This window comes from Charadrius vociferus, unplaced genomic scaffold, assembly GCF_000708025.1.
Source record: "Charadrius vociferus isolate BGI_N301 unplaced genomic scaffold, ASM70802v2 scaffold231, whole genome shotgun sequence".
Classification (NCBI taxonomy): domain Eukaryota; kingdom Metazoa; phylum Chordata; class Aves; order Charadriiformes; family Charadriidae; genus Charadrius; species Charadrius vociferus.
In genome coordinates this window covers 1608953-1632699 of record NW_009647211.1, presented here as the reverse complement: position 1 = coordinate 1632699, position 23747 = coordinate 1608953, and positions in this window count along the sequence as shown.

Genomic DNA, 23747 nt, shown 5'->3' with positions numbered 1-23747 from the left:
AAATGACAGTCTGCGCTAAAACAGGGAGCTGACCCATGCTTTTAATACTAAAACAATTTTTCTCTTTTGAGATAATTTCAATCAGAATGGAAAATTGTGTGTAATGTTATTACTTAGACTGATTACAGTCATATATAAAAACCTTTGAAGCTTCATGCATTATATCATTCAAATGGGGTATTTTTGAGAGAATGGAGAGGTTTCTGTTAATAGTTTCAACAGCAAGGTCTTAAAAAGGTTTTTAAAAATAGAAAGTTAAACCAAAAATGGCATCAAATAAATTTCTGCATTGAATCCTTGCAGCAGACCTCCAACCAGTATCAGCTAACACATTACAAATATTTCCATCTACATATGTGGAAAAACCACACATGGAAATGCCAGACCCTCATGGTTCTTATTTTTGCCGGGGCTATGAAAAAACAAATGTATCAGCCCTCATGAACTGGTTTGTTAAAGCCTGTCCCCTGCTTTGTAGAAACCACATCTGTGCACTTTTGTCCCAAGCTAAGCACAGGGGCAATTACTGCTTGTCTTCTGTTATCTAGCACTGGCTGAGCATAAATTGGGCATCACGCCTCTGACGGTGCAGTTTGGGCTGCTTGAGGATTTTGACGGGATCTCTCATCCTGCTGGTGCTGGATGGGTGGGGACACTGACAGTGGTTAGTGTCCTGCATCATTCCTGCAATTGTTGTCACTTGTTGCAGCGTGGCATAACAACAGTTAAAGCATAACACGAATGTTTACGTGGTGTTGGGCTTTTTTTTTGCAGAGTGAGCTAAAATCAATGCTGGATTTAATTTTTAGAAGTGCAGTGGCTGAGGATTTGATTCATAAGGTGTCCAGTTGTCTCTCCAACAAGAGCAACAATCTTTAAAATGGATTGTGTATATGCTTCCAAAAACTCGATGTACATATATATCTGCTGAAGATGAACCTGCTATGCTAGAATATTTTTTTTCTCATTTCAATAGTAATTATCTACCCAAAGTGGGTTATCTATTGTAATAAAGAAACCAAACAGCAGTCTGTATGAAAAAGTTGACCAGTATAAGTAGAAAAAAACATAGAATCATAGAATCATAGAATAGTTTAGGTTGGAAAGGACCTTGAAGATCATCGAGTTCCAACCCCCCTGCCCTCCAGCCTGGCCTTGAACTCCTCCAGGGATGGGGCCTCAACAACCTCTCTGGGCAACCTGTGCCAGTGCCTCATCACCCTCAAAGCAAAAAATTTCTTCATAATATTTAATCTGAACCTGCCCTCTTCCAGTTTAAAGCCATTCCCCCTCGTTCTATCACTCCATGCCCTAGTAAAAAGTTCTTCCCCAGCTCTCCTGTAGGCCCTCTTTAGGTGCTGCAAGGCGGACTATGTGACTCTATATTCTACCAGGACTCCTTAAACATTCTAGTGCCTGGTTAATTTGCTGGCCCTGTACTATCTTTGAATATGCTATTGAAATGGAGATAGGGTAATGTGATAGATGTGCTGGAGGATGTGCACTTCTTGTATTTCTGTTCACTATAAAAAAACAGTTTTAATTCAGTTTCTTTCAACTAATTCAAGTTCTCTTTAAAAATGTACTTAAGACATGTTATAAGTGACTGAGACATCCTATTCATTTGAAAATATTAAAATGGAAATAAAAGATTTTTTTCCCCTTCCTTTTCCATGTTCCCAAATCTCTGCTATGGGAAGAACGTATTGGAATACAATGGAGTTGCAATGGAAGCAGTTTCTGGGTTTGGGGTTTATTTGTTGTTGTGTGATTTTTTTTTTTACTTTTAAGATCCTTAAAGGCACCAGGGGAATGTTTCTTCTTTATTATTTTATATATATATATATATATATATACACACACATATATATACCTTTGGCATGGTTTTCTGAAAAAAACCAGCAGCCTCTTTTTTGGGATATTGCAAAGTGGTTAAGAAACACTCTATGTGTACATACAGCTAAATGTTGTTACTTGAGGGACATATGATGCATAAATATAAACTGATGGAAAATTCCTCTAAGCAACTGAATGATTTTTGTGTACTTAATAATATCCCTAAAGCTCTTCCCAAAAATCATACTTGTGCTAACTGAGGTCAGGCTAATGCTCCACAGAAAATGAGGTCTGATATCAACAGAAGGAATTTAAAGTCTGAACCCAAGCTGGCAGCTCTGTGAAAGACATTCCCTCAGATGCAGAGTTTGTTGACCAGGAAACAGCAATGTCACTCAGCTCCTAAAAGCTTCAGCACTATTTCTATGCATGGTCATTTTGTAGAGGAAGAAGTGAAAATGCGTATTATTTGCTGTTGCCTTCACCTTTCTGAGCAATGTGACATTGAAGGCACATTACAGGCAGTGTTTTACAAGCAGAATAAAAGACGAGAGAAATGTTTAGTGTTCTGTGACCTCACAAACATGTTTTATATACACAGGTAACCTACAACAGTATTAACTTGTCTAGGTAGACTAAGAACCTCATCCCAAATGTCTAAGGTTCTGAGTGATGCTGATAAATCATACCATTTCTCCTTTATCAAATGGTCCTTGGGTATTTTGCTTGTAACACTGTAATTCTCAGTTGGTCTTGGGAATCTCTGGTATGTTATGGCAAGGTTTTGCTGAGCAACTCCTATAAAATGCAAAGCTTTTGGGGGTCAGTGTTTGGTGCCATGCAGGAATATGCATCCTCACAGCACAAAAATGTGAACTGGGGAGTGAGAGAAACTTCAGTTGTTCATGATACAGGTGGCAGCGTATTTTAATGGATTTCAAAATTCTGAAGCCCTACTAAGAAAATCTGCCACCTTTGATATTTTACTAAATACAGTCTTGAGAAAATGATGGATTTGTCAGATGTAAAGACTGATAGAATAATTCAGACTGGCAGTAAGTTAGGAGGTCACAAAACTTGTGGTACCACTGGAAACCAAAAGCTTTCTTTGGAAAATCATTACACAAAGGTAGATAATATATGCAGAGCAACCTACAAGGTCATGACAGAAGTGTTGATTGAATACAGAGGTAACAGTTTAGATAAGAATACAGAGTTTTATGTGCTTAGCTGAGATTAAACAAACCATTACATTGGCCAGAATTATTTTTATTTCAATGTTTCATACTGGAAGTTATTTACCTGTTTCATTAAAACAGTTTAGAGAAAAGGCAATCTCTGGGCCAGAATTGTAACATGGGAGGTGCTCCATGATACCAAATAATTTTAAGGTCAAAATATTCTCTTTTTTCACTTTTGTTGGTTGAGCTTATGGTTGGAATTGCAGAAATCGGCCGCACCTGGAGTATTGCGTCCAGTTCTGGGCTCCCCTGTTCAAGAAGGACAGGGATCTGCTGGAGAGGGTCCAGCAAAGGGCTACAAAGATGATTAGGGGATTGGAACATCTCTCATATGAGGAAAGGCTTAGGGACTTGGGTCTCTTCAGTCTAGAGAAAAGAAGATTGAGGGGGGATCTTATTAATACTTACAAATACTTATGGGGAGGGTGCCAGGGGGTTGGGAACAGTCTTTTTTCAGTGGTGTCCAGTGATAGGACTAGGGGTAATGGGCACAAGCTTGAACATAGGAAGTTCCATCTTAACATGAGGAGGAACTTCTTTACTTTGAGGGTAGTGGAGCACTGGCACAGGCTGCCCCGAGAGGTTGTGGAGTCTCCCACTCTGGAGACATTCCAAACCCGCCTGGACACTGTCCTGTGCAATCTGTTGTAGGTGACCCTGCTCTGGCAGGGGGGTTGGACTAGATGATCTCCAGAGGTCCCTTCCAACCCTGACCATTCTGTGATTCTGTGATTCTGTAAATGCTTTTTGAGTAGTGGACTCGATTACTGAGCACTGCTGGGCTAACAAAAGAGGGTCTGTTCTTAGTGGCTCATTTCACAACATTGCCAGGATTTGAGGTTTCTTGATTTTTTTTTTTTTTTTTTTTGTAATTTGTCTGTGTGCATTACTTTCATTAAAAGAAGAACACAGCACAGCCATTAGGCACAATGTAGTCTTCAGACCTCTTTGTGTTGGTATTGAATTGGCAGAATAAACTGTAAATTTCTGGAAATTTGTAATATTTCCAGCTGATTAACTTGTTTTTGCTTCTGCTTTCTTATAAAGAAGCTTGGCACCAGTTCAAACATCACAAAGACAAACTGGAACAAAGAAAAAACACTATATAACTTAAGGTAGAAATTGAAAGTTTCCATTGTAAATATTATTAATTTTGGTGAATTGCTATAAGCTCACCATGCCTTTCAAGTATGTGGTCTGATCAGTAGTACTTTGCAAGATAATTTAGTAGTTGAAGGAGTTGTAAATTTTAAGATGGTAAGACTCCTAAGAGTTACACAGAAAAAGCAAAGAATTTTAAAAGTGTATCAAAGATCTTGAAGCCAATTTTAGCCACTACTTCTGATTTTGATTTTACAGTGTCACTGACTTAAATTGAGGGCATTTAGGTAGTTAAACATTGAATGAGAATTAGTTATGAAATGTCTAGACTTCTAAACCATTGCACCTAGGCTCTCTGGGAGATCCGGTTAATTGTGGGCACAAAATTGCAAATAGTTAGAGACTGAGGTAAAGCTGCTGATAAACTGTGGAAAGTATGAAACCATCTCACCATTTCAAACATTGATATTATAAAAAGACTGCGAGAAAGTTGATGGTTCTGACTAATAATAGAGGTGAAAAAGAAATCAGCTTAATGGCCGAAAACCAGAAAAAATTGCAAGTGTTCTTATTTTAAGGATAAAACTTTAGAAGTCAGAATAACTGCCCTCTGAAGTTCTTGACTCCCCCCCCACCCCTTGGCAATGATACAGTTTTTGTTTTGTCAGCAGCACCAATAATACAGCTACTATACCGTATAAAATAATTGTATTATATGGCAGATAAAACAAGAGGTATGCATCAGATTATAAATAATTAGGTTTTGCAAAGGAATTTTACATCTTAATCTGTTCGACCATCACTTTCACTTACACTCTGAAATAAAATTATGTTATTGTATTCCTTGCTATAATCTAATATTTCACCCGTAAGGAAATGTCAGGTCACATTTACAGCAATCTGGAGGCCTCTAAGCCAGATTGGAAGGTCATTCTGCTTGAGCATTGTAAATGAACCTGTCCAACAAAGTTTTGGTTAAGGACAACCAAGGACTCATTATACAGTCAATTTACCCAAATGCCAGCAAAAGCAATGCCACGGCTGTTACTGTCTGTCCTTTGAAATTTGAAATGGTATCAAGTATACAGGAATTTATCCTTTATTATCAAGCCTGGGAAGGAATCATATTAAAAAAAATATTTTTGTAAAAGATCACTATGTTGCAGTGCAAATGACACTAAACAAAATAGTATTTTGATAAAATGAGACAAACTCTATTTCAGTTTTATATAGAATCATAGCATCATAGAATGGTTTAGGTTGGAAAGGACCTTGAAGATCATCGAGTTCCAACCCCCCTGCCATCGGCAGGGACACCTCCCACTAGACCAGGTTGCCCAAGGCCATATCCAGCCTGGCCTTGAATATATATATTATGAAAATATTGGTGTAAGTTTATTTTCCTAAACTATATTAGGAGGCTTGACTATGTTTAACAGTCTTCCTAAACTGCTACATGGGGAAGATTAAATTCCAGCAAGAGACTTTTTGCAGCAAACTATGATTCCTTTTCTTACACATGATTGTGTATGTGTGCAATCATGAAAAGCACCATTGGGAAACATGACTGCAACCTTGAAAGTCGTTTCCACTTCACTTCACTAGCGTTGACACTAGAAATCAGAAGAAATAGAGATGCAGCTGTGAGTGGTGCCTAAGTCACTAATCAGCCTGTGTTCCTCCACAGGCAGAAAGAAGAAAAGAGTAATATTTCTTGTGAAGGACCAGGGATTAGTCAACATATTCTGGTTATATACAATACCTTTTGTCTTTTGACTATTGCTTTGTAGTGCTAGTTGTTTATTTTCTATCATTGCAGTGTCATCTCAAAATCACTGTTAGCTTATCTTTTAGCTGAGATCACCCAAGACTGTGTAAAAATAGCAAGTTGCTGATTAATACCTGCAGCAGTAAGCCACGTATTTTGAGTCAAAGCATTTCATTGCTTTCCTAATATCGATTAATTTTGCCCATCCTCACCCCTATCTGCTTTCCTGATTTATATGAAACCTCTACCTACACATATCAGAAACAGAGATGAATCTGGTTAAGAAGAGAGGTAGCATAAACTGAAGCATTGGAGTTATATACTCTCATATGGGCACTGGATAGAAGATTTCTAAATAAGAAGGATGGTTTCTCCTTCTGGATCATCACAGTCTATTTTGGCCCATGAATAAAACTAACGTAATTGAACTGAGTTAATTTGAGCAATTGGAGCTGTCAGCAAAAAAATATCTCTGTCTTGCTTCCAATGAAAGTGCTATGTGACTAGTATTGTCATGATATCACAGAAGTTCACATGATAAAATGAAAAATGTCATATTTAGCTAAAAAGTCCTTTTGGCTTTTGCATCATTGAGAAAGGGAACAAGCCTTATTCTGATAAACTGAGGCTCCTGACATTGGAAATGTAGAGAATACATAAGGTTAAATGTATTTTCTATAGAAAAGACAGTATTTCTCTGTTTACCACCCTGTAGAAATTTCTGCATTCTGCACTGCAAATCCTTAAAGTTTCAGTGCTGTAAAATGCAATGTAGTTTGTTCCGTGCATAGCGCAGTGCTGAGAAACTCCTGGAAGGAATTGAACGATCTGTCATGGCTGGTAACATTTAGTGATCTTTTACCACACCAGGCTGGTTTCTTGATTCTCTTGAAGACTGCTTTCCTCCTCCATTTCTCTGGAGAGTTGTTACAAGGGACCTGTCAGAGTGTTGAAGACACCACAGGTTGCAAAAGCAATCTCCTTGCCAAGACAAGAACAAAACTTTGGCAAGGTAGTTTTCCTTTGTGTTATTTTTAATGTTGGGCATGTTGGTCACAGGTCTGGAGTCAATGCTGTCATGCTTACTTTTTGGCCAGCCATAGTTCTGTCAGGGCTATTATTATTACTGAAGTGACTTGATATGGGAAGCAAGTAATTGTATGGGTATGACTTTCACTAGAACAGGGAGGTTTTCTTCCTTAGTGCAATTCCTAATGTAGCAAAGAGTCTGTCAATTACTGTGAAGAAATTTTGTAAGACCTGCAACAGAGCCTGGGAACTTAAACATGGTGAGCTATGGGCAGATTATCTTCTCCAGGCTTCGCCCCTTTCCATCAGAGATGGGTTTGACTGAAAGAGAGTTGTGAGGGCGGTCAACACTAACTCACCTGTCAAATTCTCATGCATTAAGAATAATGCTTTCAAATATGGTAGACAACTTTTATGAAGTCCAAGAGTAGAGAAGCACACTTAGCCACACTGAAGACTTGCATTATTTTCCCACTGCTAATGTAGGTTAGGTTCTCAGACTCACAGAAGGAAAAATATTGTTGGGCGGTATAAATCTCCAAGGGAAATAATAATCAGTTCTACAGGTTCACGTTGTGTTTCTTGCAGGTCTAATTGACATATCTTGAAACAACGTTGGAACTCCTGTTTACCAGCAGCTGTGGTGTCATTTCTGGAAGTGCCATTTTTTAAGACAAGCTTATCAGAAAGGAAAAATGTGCGGTAATTAATTGGTACCTTACCTGCACATCTCTGGGTGAAAAGGGAGCTGTTGCAGAGTGAGGCCATCCTCCCTCCAGTGGCCTCTAAGGGCACTGTAGACTCCAGCATGGCCAAACATTCAAGAATCCTTCATACATCAAGCAAGAGAGAGAAGCCAAAGTGCTTGCCTGAGGCAAGGCTATCACAGGGGCAGGGAAATGCCTCTGCTAGTGTGATTGCTCCCAAATATGCTGGGTGAAAATGTGGGTTTTTCTTCCCTTATGAAATACTGTGTTTAAGAACAAAATGGATGGAACGGTTAATTATGTATTTAGTGATTATAAGAAGTATGAATAAAGTATGGCTGGTGGCTAATGGGCTCCCTAATTTCTACACTGCTTCCGTAACGATTCTACAATTAAAACAAAAGTTCTAATGCATTTAAAACATTTTATGCTTAACAGGGTGTTATGAGGCAGTAGTCCAAAGAGCAGCCAAAGAAACCTGCAGGCATACAGAAGCCTTTCATAACAAGCTGTAAAAGTGGTAAATTTGTGGCGCTTTCAAGAAGGTGGCAGATAACACGTGTGTCCCTTTATTTAGCAAAATGAATTGTCTCTTGGATCCACTCCCTTTGCTGTTTGTCAGCCATCCACACTGCAAACAGTCTGTGCCTCCAAGGTTTTTTCCCTGTAAATGGTGCAATCACATTATGCATTCCTTGCCCATAGCTTTTCCCCCTTAAATCAGTCCCTGGCATTTGACACTTACAAACTAAAAATAAAATGAGCTGAGTCCCTAGTTAACGTCTATTTATTAAAGATGGTCTTTCATGTATAGAATTACCAGGACATTTGGCCTGATTTACTATACTAACATTTCCAATTTGGCCCTGGCTAGGGAGCTGTGCTAGTAATGCTGCACCCTATGGTGAAATAGTGCCTAATCAGTATTTATGAATAGGGTTTTGGAAGTCACTAAAGAGCAGTGCTTTCACAATGGACTGGGGGAGAGGTTTTACCTTCTTAAAACACAAATATTGCTGAGCTTTGGGGATCTGTATGGCACATTATGACAGAAAAGCTTTCATTTTTAAATTGCAGTTAAAAATGTGTAATGTAGTACTGTCACTAATTTAAATTAATGACATTAATTCTATTTGTTAAACTTTGTAATTACTATGCAAATGAACTGCTGAACTTAAAAAATGGCAATACGGTGAATACAATAGAGAAGAACAGCTTGGAATTCTAACAACTGTGAAAATATCCCCTTTTAAACCTTTTTTTTTTTCTTTCTTTCTTGTTTGAGGTCAGTGTTGTTTACGGAAGATTGTGTTTTGGGAAGAGAATATAATTTTTTGGTGTTGAAAGGAGATCTGTGGGGCTAACTCTATACAATAACAGGGTGCCAATTGTGTAATGTATATGGTTTTCCTAGATCTGGGATCAGTTCTTTAGAATGTCCAGGTTCTAATATTACCTTTTTTATTCAGAAATCTGGCCTCTGGGCATAAGTTGAAGCTATGCAAGGGAATCTGATGCATAGATTCTTGTGTTACTGGTGACCCATCTAGCCCCATGAGTTGGAGTCATCCAGGCATGATTAGGATCATTTTGGATCCTCTTACTTTCTGTTCTCTCAACACGGAGAGCAGATTGCTCGTCCCTTTTTTAAATGCAGCTACCTTATATATACTTGAAAGTTACAATCCTCTTTTCCCTTCATTTGGTTCTTTAAGGAGGTATATTTTTACATCTTCCCCGAGTTCCTGTATTCTAGGCTTATATACTTTCCTTCCTCAGGAATTTCTCCAGTGATTCTGTGCCCAAAATTTGATATAACAGTCAAAAATCTTCCAAATGGATTTCCCAATAGCTGAGGAAACTGTAAGAGTATGTTATTTCCATTGCAATCTATATTCCAGTTTATGTGGTCCACATTGATTATTGCTTTTTTTCATGATATCAAAAAAATTGTAGTTGCTAATATATTTGTGATGCAGGATAACTTTTAGATTCTTTTCTGCAAATTTGTTACCTAGAGGTTTTTTCTCCCATCTGTACTTGTGTAGCAGGTTATTCCTGTTTAAATTTAGAAACCTGTGTTTATCCTGTTTTAAAATGTGCCCTGTGTTGCTTTTATTTTTCTTTTTGGTTGGTATTTTAAAGATTATTCAGTTGAGCTTGCTTAAGAAAATCTTTGGAAATTTGAGAGAGGAATACTTGCATTTAAGCACAAATTCAGAAGGTATGCAGCTGATCTGCAGAGGTCTGCATCAAACTTTGTCTACAACACATAGTGCCAATGACTTCTATGTCTCCCTTCTGTATGAGCTGAGGTTCTTTCTTCCTGGGTTTCCTTCAAGATCTGATTACTCCAAGCAGTAGAGTTGCACAGCTGGACATAGGCCATTGTAGAAGAGTTGTGAGAAATGCAAACAATTTGGGTGAACGAAAAGCATAAACCTGGAGAGTGTGTACCATAATGAAAACTTGAGAAATGAGTATGCCAATCCATCTTCTAATATATAAGCAGGAAAAATTTGAGTAGAAGAATAAAAAAATCAGCCTTGGTGAGCTAGGGACATAGCCCCCCACAGTTGTCACAAGACATTCTCAAGGGAACTGTAAAATTTCATACGACTAAGTAGTTTCAACAGTAAGCTTGACTTTTAAATGTATAGCTTAACATTTAGAGTGTACTTTTTAATTATGTAGAAATATTTTTTTTTCTACTAGTGGAAATAACTGAAAAGATCAGTGGGATATATTTTAGTAATTGGTCTAACTACGGGAACCAGCAACATTGTACACTCTATTCACATCCATGTCAAATGTTGACCTGGAAGAAAATATTCTGGGACTTTTGGCTGTGTATGACTTCAAATCATTTACTCATTACACTGAAGATTTAGTATATCTTAAGGAATCTTAAGAAAAAAATATCTTACCCTTGGTAACGTATACCTCTACTAACAGCAAATATCAGTTAACAGAGACTGTGATTTTCAGTGTTAAAAAAACATTGACTAGGAATTAAGGAATGAGCCTATACAGTCTGAATTATGAATAGTTAGCTTCAGGTTACCTAATTCTGTTAGATTCTTTTGCAAATCAGAATAGCATTCTCTGCTCCAAATGATCTGGGAAACTAGTGTATTTGTTTGGTGTAAAGCATAGCCAAAAGGGCATATCTTGCCCTGAATGTGTCAGCACAACTTTCTGTCAGTAACGGAAACGGTATGAACGGGCCAAGGTACAATATGGTACGTGTGCATATAAAATGTCTGTGCAACTGAGTTGAGAAGTTAATATCCTTGAAATATTCCTTCTCCTGCATATATGAATATGTATGAATCCAGTTCGAACCCCATGTTTTTGCAACAAATCTTCCAAATTAGTCAGGAATGTAGTTGCCTGATGTCAAAAACTCTGCCAGATTCCTCTGCAAGCTAATGATGTTCAATAAGAATAAAACCCAATGATTTCTAGGTCTTCTAAAAACATTATAAATAAATGAGACTAGGAGGAGTTTTCAAATATGACCACTGAAAATAATTCCCATATAAGGAATTCTTCCTCCTTTCCTGGCTAGGAAATAGCAAGATTTGAAAATTAGGCAATGTGAGCACAGGAAAAGGCCAAAATGTCAGAGGAAAAGCCACGGAATATTTTATTATTAGTTCAAGGAGCTGTTAACAAGGATGAAGGATGGTCTTAAACCCCATTTTTTCCTGTTTCAGTTTGAACGATGATCTAGCCAGTTTCAGTTCTCCAAGGCACAGCTGTCAGCTGAGGCTGGGGAACTGTAAAATCAGAAGTGCTCACACAATTACAATATGTTAATACTGCTCACCTGCATAACATGGCCTGCGACGGCAGCTGATAGAGCAAATGAGTAAAGACAAGCCGCGTTGAATGTGAAGAACTTTTTTTTTTTCTTTTTTTATTTTCTTTTCCTTGTTGTAAGACTGTGATCTGAGTATTATATGCTAATGTTGTAATGCAGAGACTTCCAGGATTATTCATCATCCTAATATATGCACTAGACTGGGGAAATTAATAGCAAGACAACACTATGATTGAATTAAAAAAAACAAGACTAATCCAGTATTCTCTGCCAACACGTCAGTGATCTATTCATGGAACAGTTAGTACAACAGTTTGTCTTCTGTAATTGTTTTCAGAGTGACTTGGTACACCTCTTACAAAAAAAGACTGCAGAATCATCTTTTACAAAATGCCATGCACATGTTGTTTAGCCATCTAGTGTGGACCGATTCAGCCATCAGAGGCTGGAATGAGACCACATGGACTCATTTCTCTACAGTTTTGTGCTGCTGGTTCATGAAATTTATGACTCCTACATGACCTTAATTCAGTTCATGGTGAGAAATTGTTATCAGGCAACCAAGGAACACATCCATTATACCATACAGTCCATTATACTGTTTAATCCCCTCAGCTCATTACTATGTTAAGCAATCATACAAATCATGTGTTTTATTCAATTTTTTTTCCTCTAGAAGCAAGTAACACAATAAAGGTCACAGTCAGAGGAAATTCAATGCATACATGGGTGTGCTGTAGTTTATATGATGCAGTGAGTGCTGTTGTAGCGTTTTGATGATTTTTTTTAATCAGGTGGTTTCCAATCAACAATGAATTGCACGTGCTTAAGCAAGAGAACTCTGTAGTAAATAAAATTATTGTTGAACTCTTTGGTTAAAAAAAATGTGATAATGATAGCAAGAATAATAATTTAAAAATCTTCATTTTTTTGTCATAATGAATTAAAAGGAATATTAACATAAACCAGAAAAATCATATAAAGGTCATAAGAAAAATGTTCTTTTCTAGAGAAGGCCACAGGCTGCAAAGGGAATAACAGACAATTGTGATGAATTTCCTCACTTCTGCTGTGCTGTTTTTGAAGATATTCTTTTGTCATTTGCTCAAAGATTTAATTTTTTTTTTACTTGTATCTAGAATAGATGTGGAGAAATGTGTTCTACCTCCTTCAGCCCCTCTCTCTGTCATACACACAAATACATATTTGTATTAGCAGAGCAAATTCCATCTTCTTATACCCCCACATTATTTACAATAATGTCAGTGGTTTGCAACATGGTTTTATGAACTCGGTGTCATTCAAGCTCTGGCACTTGGAGTACTTCTCCACGTTTCTTTAAAAATGACGGGGAGCAGCTTGGCGTATAAGAAGGGTGGTCTTTCTTATAACAAAGCTGTTGCCAGAATTATATAGAGCAGCTGCGAATGGATGTGTACATGCTAACATCTATTTCTATATTCTTTATTGCCGTAGTATTTGTGTGCCTCACAGCATTGAACAGGCTTGTCTTCACAACACTTTTTCGAAGCAAGAGACCACTTTTATTTCCATTTCGCAGGTAGAGGCTAAAGCGAGGCTTTGTAGCTTGCCCAATCTGACAAAGCAGCAAAGCAGGGAACTGGGTCTGACCTCCCAAGGGCTACACCAGTTGCTACAACCTGAAGAGTCATGTTGCTGCTTTAGCAGAGCAGGACTCTCGTTTGATTAATCTGTCAGCCAAGCAAGTTTTTGCAGTAGGATTCATCTTATTGTTGTAAGACAAATGTAATGTTGTAAGACATTTTGAATCTGGGCTCCTAATTTTAATCTGCAGAGTGGTGTTTGATTGAGAGGATTGACACAGTTGGTCAGGAAATTCTTTGGCATTGAAAAATGTAGCAGAGGGACTGGTTTTTTTTCTTTAACACAGCAGCAGTCTGGAACTCAAAAACCTTCTCTTTCTGCCACTGGCTGACTAGACGAGGCTGAACAAGTCTTTTCACTTTTCACTGCGTGAGTTTCAATATCTATAACTTGTCATGCATTTTCACCTCCTTTGTGAAGCTGTGGAAGAGCTGGATCCTACTGTCAACAGCAGAGGTATATGTATATAAACCTGAATTGTATGCAAAGTGTTTGGATTCCTTCATTGTCATTTTTACAGTAATTTTAATTAATGTTTAAATTCAATTCAGTGTTTGTGTCATCTCGTTAAAAACACTGGTCCTTGTGTCAGCTGACAAATACATAACAAGTGATGCTTTTTAACCTGTCCTCTTAGGATGGGATTGATCTAATCTTCTGCAAAGGAAAGTCATCACCACTGCTCTTGGTTAAACAATATCAGTTTGCAGGGCAGGAAGGAGTATGCAAAGAAATTTCATTATTTAGAATAGAAACTGATGTGCTTATGTGTACTCTGTGATAATCACAATTGTCACTTATACTCTGCCAGTTTGTGAAGGCCATCTTGTTGAGAGACGACATTGATGCCACTAGTAAGGTCCATCACAGACTGTAAACTGGTTTCAACATTCTGTAACAGTGTTTCAACATTAAAAAGAAAAATATCATCTTAAAAATGTAAGCAGTTGTTTAATGTTTAAACATTGTTCTTCTTTATAGTCGTTTAACCAGGATAAAAAATAAAGGGAGACTTTTTTTGTCTCCTCAAAGCCTCTGACATGGAGCATTAAATTGCTCAGACCATCTGTATGATGCCTAATCAGAAATGATGTACGTCTCTCAGCAAGGTGTCGTAAGAGAGGAATGTTGGTAAAATTAATTTTTTATTAAATTAAGTGACACTTGCTTTGTCTTGCTGTGGAAGGGAAAAATTAAAGAGTGAAATCATGCCTTTTATGGACCCTTTTTTAAAGTGACAAATGCCTTACCTCCAAAAGTACCTACAAACGAGCAGTTTTATTATGTCTGGAAGAAATACTGAGCTCTACTTAATGTCCCATTTTTTGAAGGCCTCCTTAAGAACTTTTGTATATCTTGAGGGCTTAAATATAGCCTTCATATCCACTGAAATAAATAAAAGGATCCCAATGACTTTTCATATGCTGGAACAGGCCCTAAAGTACTGTAGAGAGAAAACTGTGAACCCCGAGGTCCTTTAACCAAAACCGACTTCTAAAGTGCTCCTCTAGAACATACCTTTTACTCATCTTCTATCTGCACAGAGGTAGTCAGATTTGGTTTTGTCTCCTTCCCTTTGAACTCAGAGAAATCTCGTGCCTTCTAGCATGTAAGCAGGTAGCTTGTCCTAGGCGGCAGAGTTATGTCTGAGCTCACCACAGGTTTTATTTTCACAAAGCAGCATTTTATTTTGTGTGTTACGGTGTTTAGAGATTGAGAAAGTGAAGGAAGTAACAGAAGAACTGTCATGCAGCACAGGAACCTGAGCATTGCCCCAGGAGACCTGCAGTACACAATGTCTGCAAAATCTGCAAAACAGACCATGTGAAGCTCTGAGAGAAAGCTTGCATGGGGAAAGCAGAGGAAAGAAAAGATGGAACAAAGAACAGAGGAAAATGTGCAAATTAAAGCTGTCAAAAGCCCTTTAATATATGTACACAGCAATTTACATTAGCCAAGTAAAATCTGAAGCTGGAAACAAAGAGAATGGTTCTGAGAAAAAGAAAAGAATAGCAGAAGTATGTAATTAGACATAGTAGCTTAAACCAGCTGGTACCCATCAGATCCCAGCCTAAGCCTCAGGAATATACTCAAAGGATCTTCAGTAACTGATATGTAGAAAAACTATATAAATCCAGGAATTCTTTTATTCAGACTTTTTAAATTGCTATGAGTAACATGCAGAAAAAGGATGTGCTTATTGATGTTGAAGACATTGAAGCTTCTTGATATTGAAGGTGATATTGAACACAGCACCAAATACTATATTCACCTTTTCACAGAATTCACAGAATTCACAGAATTGTTAGGGTTGGAAGGGACCTCTGGAGATCATCTAGTCCAACCCTCTATTTCTAGAGCAATATTTGAAAGGATCACCCACAGTTCCTTTTCTCCTCTTCTCTGCCCTTCCCAGTATTTCAGTGGGAATCTTACTGATTTTTGCTGCTGTTTTTTTCTTATTTTTTAGCTAGGAGCTTACTTTAAACAATATTTTTCTGCACCCCTCCATTCCCTGTGTACCCAGTGTAACTTGTAATACCTGGTTCTTATTCATGTCTTCTGGTTGGTGCTGTTTGTGTGCTTGTTTTTTCTATACATGATCTAAATGACTGGAAACACAAGCTTGCATGGCTATGTAGTTTCTGCCCTCAAAATATATTTGCAGAAGCTTTTCTGATGGTCATGAAAAAGTGTGTCAGCACTGACCTTTGCAGAGGTTGCATTTTGCTATAGGAAACTGCAGTGATGCAAAAAGCAACTTACATCTGTTTTATGTATGCATGTAGAAATGGCTGCATACTGCATTCTGCTATAACTGTGCATTTTCACTCAGGGTTGTGATATATTTGTGTCTGAGGAGATCTGACAGTAGGGAGTAAAATTGCTTTGCAGAAGTTTTGCTTTGAGAATTTGACTCTTTTTTTCCTCCATGCTCAATTTTGCCAAGAATCCCTGTTTTCAAGGCATTGCTCCCTTAAACTGTTTTTCCCTCAGGGAACTCTCAGTGTATTGAAGATAAAGAATTTGCTGCTTCTCACATTAAAATCAGTGCCGAAGTTCTGGCTTTGGTGAAAACCCATACTTTGAATTCTTTTGAATGAATGCTTTAGCAGTTCTTTTGAACATCTACTTTTCTCCGGTGTCACTTCGAAACACACAAATCTCACCTGTACAAAAGTTTGACCATTAATTCAGTTGCAAAAGAACATACTTCTTACCTTAGCATTTAATTAATATTCCTTTTAGGATTTTTAATTGTAAGGGGTGCGCCTCTGCTGAAGTTGACTTCTTTCACGTGTTAACTTGAAAAGGTCACCCAAGCTAGTGCCAAAACAAGTGTGAATTGCATGGGTCAGGAACAGCAGAAAGAAAAAGTCTGAGAGATTGTGAAATACATAAGAAAAGTAATAATTAGGTACATGAACAGAGAGAAAGTCGGGAAAGAAATAAAAAGGTAGACAGGAACTTTATTTTTACCTGTCCACACACTAAATTTCACTATGTCCTTCCTGTTGACCTTGGTAGAGTCCAGCTTTCACTGTTATGAGTGAGAAGTCTCATAAAAATCAGAGTTGGGATGGCTGAGGCTTTGTTCCTTGGTCTCTGATATTTAGCTGAAAACAGGGATTATAGCTGTTTTGTGGAAGCTATTTGCAGGAGGTGGCTTGAAACAGCCCGGGGGAGTACATCAAACACCCCTCGTTTGCATTTTACTCTCTTGGCTCCTAGCATGAAATAAAGGGTGAAGACTACATGAAAAGAGGTTGTTTGTCACATTTCTTCCATGCAGAAAGTAGGAATGGCAGAATCGAGTCTCTGGAGAGCTAAGGCCCCTTTCTAGACACAGACTTCCAAACTGTTTAAGTGCTTGATCTGAACTGAAAAATATTAAAGCTTTCTAAAGTTTTCCTACTTGTATCCTAGAACAAGCACCTTTAATCTAGTCTCACTGACACTATTAGCTGGGTTGTATTGTATATTTCCATACATTTATGATTCTCATTTTCTCACTCCATAGGCTTTTCTGTGATTTTTGTGCATGCTTGTAATTCCTTTGCTTCCCAGTGACATTGGTAGCATCCTCACAGCTGCTTCAACAGAAGGCACTCTCCTGCACTGTGCCCATACAGCTTCTGAACCTTTCAAACAACATCCCAGTAACTCATCCTAATTCTTAATGGAGATCATGCAAAAGATTAACCTTTTCCCCCCCTTTAATGGCCAATAATTCATGCTCCAAAGCCGTTTATTTCCAAAGTGATCTATTGAAAAGATGATTAGAAACTTGAGAAGAGCAGAAAAATAAGCAGGATGAAAATCCGGTGGAATTTCAGCTAAAGTTTGATAATTTCATTAAATGTATTAGCTGGTACAGGCACTTGTAAAAGTTGGGAGTTGGGTGTATTTACACTGGGTGTTCCTTCTCGTTGTACATCTCCCCAAAAGTCTCACCATAGAGACTAAATCTTAAGCCTGAATTCATATGGGAGTACGGTGTAACATTTTTAATGCGTTGGTGTGCTGTTTTTACCCAGAGCTTGCCAACCTCCCTCTGCTAGTATTTGAAATGCATTTTCCTCTGCTGTTCTGAGAGTCCTGAGAATAATAGCTCTGCATAGCTCATGGCTCTGTTGCTAAGACCGTATTCTGCCATGCGTTTCGTTTTATAGTGCCTTCTGGTCACTTTAATGACAACCTTTCCTCTTATGATTTCAAACATGAAATTATCTGCTAAAACAGTGTTTGGGCAGTGTTTCCTCAGTTATTCATGCTGATTTAAGTTTCCTGCTGTCTCTTTCCTGACACTAAGTTGAGTGTAACTAATGTTTAAACAAACTACAGACTTCTGCTTCATTCTCTTTTTCTTCCCGTGGTTTATACGTAGCATTTCAAGGGAGTCTTTTGTGTGAGGCCAGATACTCCTTTGGCTCCTAGCATGAAATAAAGGGTGAAGACTACATGAAAAGAGGTTGCTTGTCGCACTTAAAGAGCTTTCTGCATACAATCCTTATCTCATAGAACTTGCTTAGGTTACTGTCTACTAGCGTGTTCACAGTTTTTTTCACCCTAGAAGACGTTTTGCAGTCTTTTTCTGAAAGATAAGCATTTTGCAAAAACAAGAACTACGTTTCTTAATAATAGCTATTATACAACCCTGATAATTCTCGTTTTTATCTCAGAGGGATTTTCCCTGACACTCTTGGTGGCAATCATGTGTTTACTCCTTCACAAATTTAATCTTTGTTCATGCTTTTGCAAATTCCACGTAGGCAGAATTTTGGCTTTAGAAGAGATTGCTAGTGTAAGGATTTAAAATTTGAGTAATATTCTCAGGATCTGGACTTCAGTAAATGCATCAGAGACTCATTATCAATCTGTTTAGAAGTGCCATTAACAAGAATCATAAGCACATCATTTACTGGTTGATTCTGTCCCAATTAATTGCATCAGTGAACGAGGTGGTATGAGTAGGGAGTGAGATATTGGTCCCAATTCAGTTACAAAGTTTTCTTCCTTGTTTTTCTTTGTAAGTTACTGGCTTACATAAAAAATGTGAAAACTGATAGTGTTTGTCTTTCTCTTATAACTCAAAGATAATGTCTGAAGAGGTTTATATTGAACAGTTTTGGAGTGCAAGTGCCAGAAGAATGCCCTTCTCAATGCAAAAGAACTGTTATTTTCCACAAAATCTCAGTTCTTGAAAGTATAATAAAATAAATTTCATCTATGAAAAAACATCAGAGAGGAAAAATTTTCATCAGCTCTAGTACATGTGTAAGGCTCAACAGTGTTTGACTCGTGAAATTGATAACTTGCGTACTAAATGATTTCAAGACCTTGAACAAGTTCCATAAAACAAAGTGTTAGTAGCTATTACTAACTATGTATGGTGTTTTGTAATTGTGTTTTAATAATGCTATTAATATTCACCAAGGTGAGCTGTGTTGAATGTGCTTGATAATATATGTATTAGGTATTAGAATACCCAGCATGAACAGACCGAAATGAGGCAATTATCACAAACCTTGTTAATTTAGCACCTGTACTCATGCCTTCATTTGCATTGCCTTTGAGTTATAACATTGAAGACAGATTTCTTCTTACCAAATTTGCAGGGCTGTGATACTATCCGAAAAAATTTCAAAGAGTAAGAAGCAGGCAGGAATTGATTCATAGACTTCATAGCTGGTTCTGTACCTGCATTCCTCATGGGAAATTTCAGTATCTTCTCTTTCAGTAATATATATTTGCTGCTACAGAGAAATTGGTCCTGCTGTATGAAGATGCAGCTAGCGTTTTAGTGCTAAAGTTTATTGATAATTCCCATTATAAGTCTGTGTATTCCGCTTCCTAACTATTCAGGCTGAAATTATAATTATTGACTTTTTTTTAATTATTTTTTGCTTTCCCCTTGAAAGCCCACCCAAATGTCAGTTTTAAGATAAGGAGACATTTTCATTGTATCCAGGATTCCCACCAGAGATCTGCAAGTGGAAACACTGCTGCTGGCTCTCTGGAGCAGTCAACTCTGGAAGGGGTAAAATCCCTACCCTTTGTCAGGTTAAGATCTGCCCAGTGAATGTGTACCACAAACACACATTCTCAGGTTTCCTATGCCCATATCTTGACTTTGATCCTTGTTTAGGAATTACTGCAGTAGATATCCACTTGTACCGACCGAGTGTGTTAGAGAATATGCATCTTGGAGACAGTGCAGCCCAGGGACATGAGGTAATCTATATCTATCATGACTCTCAGAACTGGCTCTAGATGTTACCACATCAGGATTCACTCCATATGCATAGAGAGAACTATATTTGTAATGGAAAATGTAGAAAAGCATCTACAGATATGCACTGTTATTTCAAAGACGTAAATTCTTTTAAGCCACACAACCTTAGGAAATACAAAGATACAAAGTACAAATATAATTACATGCCTGATTACCTTGAATTGTTATTGTACAGTACAAGCATAAACCGAGAAACATCATGTATATGTTTGTTCGGTTGAGACTTTTGCTTAGCAGAAAGGTACTATCTGCCCAACTTTTTCATCTGACTGATCTCGTGGGCTTCAATGTGGTTGGTTTGTTTGTAATCTTAAACATAGATGTATACACAAGTAGCTGAATTGTTGTCCAAGTAAGCTTTTTTTGGTAGATCTAGGAACTTGGGTCTTTGGGGAGATAAAAAATGTCATTAAAATTAATAGGCTGGTAGCACGTGCTTAATCTTTTGGAACCTCTTCAATTTACGTGGAGTTGGAAAACCAGAAGCTCATTAAGAACATGTGGTGCCTACCTCCTTGACATGAAATTTCTGCCTCCTCTCCTATCTCCATTTCCCACTCTCTGGAGCATTCTAGAAGTCTTTGATTTTTGTGAACTTCTGTGTAAGTAATTTCTAATACTTCTGAATTGTCCCAAAAATTAACTGAGTCTAAGTTTATGTGCTTTAACTCATGTGGAAGGACTTGGTCTTTTAGGGTAGTTCTTCAGTTATTGCAGAGATGGAAGCTGAATTAGGGAAGACCAGTAGGGAGATAAGCAATAGTCAAGGCAACTGAAGCCTACACTGAGAAATTGGATTCCTTCCCTATCACAACATTAAACCAAACTGATTTGGTGTGTCTCTTTTTTTTTTTTTTGAATGCCTGACTAGAGTCCTAAAATCTGCTTTGCAGAAGTGCTGAGTGATTGCAGCTAAAATGGAAACCAACACAAGCTATCTTTTAAATATGTTAAGTGCTGTATGCTATTGAATTCTCACAAAACCCCCAAGTTATAGATGTTTTGACTTGGACAGTCAGAGTTTATGCATACCTTTGACTCTTACCTTGCTAGACTTGAACACTAAATTTTGGAGATTGTCCTTCTCTCACAAAACTGAAACATAAATATGGGATGGTTACATGCAGTAACGGAAATCTTATTACTGTATGTATGTAGTGCTACGTGATAGGGTAGCATTTCAGTACCGGACCCCAACTAAAACATGAACAAAAAATCAAGGAGAAAAATAGGGAATCAATGTTTACATAAATGAGCACCAACTTCTCAGAGAAGTAAAAAATTGAAAAATTAAAGAAAGTATGCAATATTCAAACTGGAAACAGCATGTGTTCAGTTAAAATGGAAAAGTGTATGTTCAGTGGTGTGAATCAAGGTTGTAGAGTCAATTTTAGTTCTAGAATTTTAATATTCTGGGTGTTTGTCATTGTGAACTTACTATTATTCCATTAATGTTAAACATAGTGTTTGCTGTGTTATGCTGTAGGATGATTGGCTTGGAAATAGAATAGTTCTATCTGTAAAGGCAATAAAGTATCCTGCTAAAGTGTTGTCCATAACAACACTTGCCATTTGTTCATTTTATTCCATCAAATGTCTTCATGGGAAGTAATGGAGACTTTCTTACATATTGGCAGTGCTGTTAATGAGAGGTTGGCTAAATTAATCTGATATCAAAAGAGTTTTTACCTCACATAAATCAAAAGTGTTGTGTTCAGAGAAGTATTCAGCCCTGGACTGAGGGAGCTTTTGTTTCCCTATGGCTTCCTTTCTCTCTGAGAGCAGAGCAATGAACGTCTCCGTTAAGTTTCTGCAGGAGCTCCGCAGCAGTCTGCGCAGCGGTGTGCTGAAGCAGACCACGCCACACAACAGCTTTCTCTTGCAGCAAAGGGACTAGTAGGGCTTGTCGGACAGAACCCAAGGCTGGTATGACACACACCGTTTCCTAAGGTTTAGAATTCGCAAGCAGTGTTCAAAATATGTGAATTCCAAATTCCTTTTGATATTGCTAATGTCTGTTTTACTGCCTGGCATAACTAGATTTACTTTAATAATAATAAAGTGATACTTGGGGCAACCCTAATCCTGGTTCTGTGTGTTTGCATTGGATATAGTCTATAGTTACAGAATAGTTTATTAAACTTTTCTTTGTATGTGTGGTAGAATGGAGACTACATAACTCCATGAATTACATAAGATACTGTTGGGGAATATCTTTTGATATTTTGACTTCTAATCCTTTTTTTTTTTTTTTTTTTTTTTTAACCACAATACACATTAGAGAAACAATGCTGTAAAAACTGCTGTAAAGTAAAATTAAAGATTATATTTAACTTGTCATGCAAGAGCCTTCAGATGAGATGTTTTTCTTTAATTTAGTCCTTAACTCACCCAGTTGTACATGAATATTCTAAGACTTTATACATTAGTAATATGTAAGATAATACTATCATCTAAAAGCTTTGCAGTACCATGGGCTTAGCAGCACGACATGAGCTATTCTTATCCTTACCTTTGTCTTTCAGGTAGCCAGCTGAAAAGTTCAACACAGACTTTCTTTTCTTCTATTGTTTAAAAACAGTTGGCAGTAGCAGCATATGTTCAATGGACCAAGTTGTTTTCACTCTTTTTGCACCTCTGGAGCTTCATGACTTGTGTTCTTTGCTCCTCTGTATTCAAGAACATCACATTGGGTGCGTGCAGATAAACAGAGGCAAATATGTGTAACACTCCCTTGCAGAACAGGTAATACGTCAGAGGTTTAGTTTGCTTTTGACACACATATACATGATAGAACATAAAAGGAAATCCTGCTGAGTGGTATTACTGCACGTGCAGTTAATGGTGTGGGAAAGCTGATTATGGCATATAATTTACAAATCAAAGGCAAATAGAGATTCATTTCCAAACCAACTGTTAGAATTTGGAATTGGAAATTCTAAATTTATTTGTATTACTCTAATTATTGTACTTTTTTATTGTGATAGTGCCAAGACAACCTGGTCATGGTTCCTCTTGTTCTTGGTGTGCACATGGTTAGTGTCTGCCTCCGACATCCTATAGTCAGAGCTGCAAGAAAAGAAGGCAAGAAATGGCCAGCTAGGAAACTAACTATATTAACAAATCCACTCCGATAAAGGTAATAAACAGCTGCCATGCTACCACCGTGGCAAGGAATTTGTTACCTTTTGTTCAAAGCCCTTTACTGAGTATATGGATATATTTTTAATGATAATGGTATTTTTATGCAATTATAAATTAAAAATAATAAGCTCTGGAGTGTCTGGCATAAGGGGAGCAAGGGAAAGCAAGGCAAGAAAATAGTTTGCTTTGTGAAGTTTCATGCTTGCATCCTCTTTCCTCATTAAGAATAAATCTTAAGTGACTGGTAAAGGACTGCAAGAGGACACACGTAGACTGTGTAGTTAGCACATATTTCAGTGTTTCCATTAGCTCCTTTTTTAGAAATTATTTTTTATAGGCAATGCACCTAAACTGAGTGTTCTGTATAGAAGTTCCCCCCTGTGTTCAGTGGCTTTTACTGTGGTTCTGAATGGCAATGCATAAGCAGTCTGGTAAAAGGTTTGAGGAGTAGAAGAGGTGGGTGTTGGAGTGGCCCAGGAGCAGCAGGATCATGGACCAACACAGAGCAGACAGTCCTTTTGTGTGTGGGTATTTATTCCATGGGCCTTCCTGCTGTATAAGCCTTATCTCTAATTTTAATGAAGTTCAAATTTTTACCTCTCAGATGGTGCTTATGGGACATTGTATCTATATGAAAAGTATCACATATTTAGTACAATTTTTCTGATGTTAG